Genomic DNA, 2,015 nt, shown 5'->3' on the forward strand with positions numbered 1-2,015 from the left:
TGCCCTTGTGTCCTTAATTGATTTACGTTTAGGTCCTTGCTATTGAGATTATTCAATACCAGTGCGAATTCATGTGTGTTTTTCTTTCAAAAGACAAAAATGAAAAATGTTTGTTTAATGAAATAATTATGATACAATTGGATGGTCCCAGCTCTGTGGAGGTTTAAAAAACAGAAGTAGAAAAAATAAATGATAAGGGTACAAAGGTTAACGGTGGTATTCGACCTGCAGTCTGCAGTTGTAGAGGTGTAATTTGAACCGAGCCGGCTCGAACTTGACTTGATAAATTGAGCTGAGCTCGACTCGAACTCATCATTATCGAGCTCAAACTTGAATATATTTTCTGACTCGATAAAAAACTCGAGTCGTGTCGACTTTTTTTGAGCTCGACTCGAGATCGACTCGATAAATTCGAACTCGAACTCTACTCGGCTCGAAATCGAAGTCGATTACTTTTTAAAAAAATATTTATGTGTTTACAAATATATGTGTCATTCATTTGTCTAATAAAATTAATTTTACAGACTAATTTACTAGTTTTTCATTATATATCGGCATTATTACGTTTTATTATATTTGGTAAAAAATTTGAATTGAATTATTTTTTTAAAATATATTTAATTATTTTTTTATTGTTAAATGTTAAAAAATATGAGTTTAATTTATTTATTTTTAAAACAATTCAACTCTAATTAGTTAACAAATACGATAAGTGCTATCTAAATTTTAAAATAAAATAATAACTTAATAACTTCATTTTCGTTAACAAAATTAATTTCAGGAATTTTTTCAAAAATACCTAAGTTATAATTTTTTTTCAAAAATACGGTGCAAATACAATAAGCTCGAAAACTCGTTTAAAAACTCGAAAACTCGATTAAAAAATTCGAAAAACTCGAAAACTTGCGAGTAACTCGAACCCGACTCATTTATTATACGGGTCGAGCTCGGGCATAATTTTCAGACGCGATTTTTTTTTAACTCAACTCGACTCGTCTCAATTAAAAAAACTCAAACTTAAATTTAATAAACACAAACTCCACTCGACTCGACTCGAATTACATCTCTATTGCTCTTTTTGTTAGCAGAGGCGGTGAAATACTCAACAATAATATATCCAACGAAGAAGTTGTTTGTTACTAGAGGTAGTGAAATCTCCAACCCTATTATATCAAAAGAAGTTGCAGTATTTTTTTATAATTGTCATGTTTTTCTTTGCGTTTAATAAATGATTTGTACAATTACATTATTATTAGATCGTCTTGTAACGTAGTCTTGTTTCATCTGACCGATTATAATCTGTTACCTTCGGAAGTTATGATATTTTTGTTATTTAAAATTTTATAAGAAAACTTATTTGGAATTTAAGAAAAAGCATATATATGAGTCTTAATCATCTACTAAAACCAGAGTATTGAAATAGATATAAAATATCACAGCATGTTAAGTCCATCATATGTAAACTTCTTTCTAGGTTCAACACATGGAAGATAGCACTAATAAAATGTGAGGTCGTCCTACATGTTGCAAATATTTTGCATATGCAGCCTGCGATTATACCAAATATTGAATCGATACAACCACCAAAATGACTTGTGAGAAAGACTTCAGTTGCTCTAGTTCAACATCTTACTAAAATTCCAAACATATTGTAATCTGCATTCTGCAATTTAAATATTACAATCAACATCAGCACTATCAAATAATGTTACACTATCAAATAAAGCACTCTACAGAATAACCATGTTCAGTGTAACTCACTTCGACAAGAGTCATGGGAACAAACAAAACTATTGTATCAGCTTTTGTTCCTATATAAAACTCCTGTACTTGATCTTACAACTCTGAAAGCAGATTTTGTGTCTGATTCAAGTGGATGCTTGCTGATGGGGCCTTCGTCGATGGTCCCTGCAGGATTTTATATGTTAACTTTACTAATGAAAGGAGTGTGGGAAATGATATAGGGCTTTGTTTAATTAAACCTAGATGTGTTTGATTGGAAGAAATTAATGTTC

Source organism: Apium graveolens, unplaced genomic scaffold (genome assembly GCF_009905375.1).
Source record: "Apium graveolens cultivar Ventura unplaced genomic scaffold, ASM990537v1 ctg8565, whole genome shotgun sequence".
Lineage (NCBI taxonomy): Eukaryota > Viridiplantae > Streptophyta > Magnoliopsida > Apiales > Apiaceae > Apium > Apium graveolens.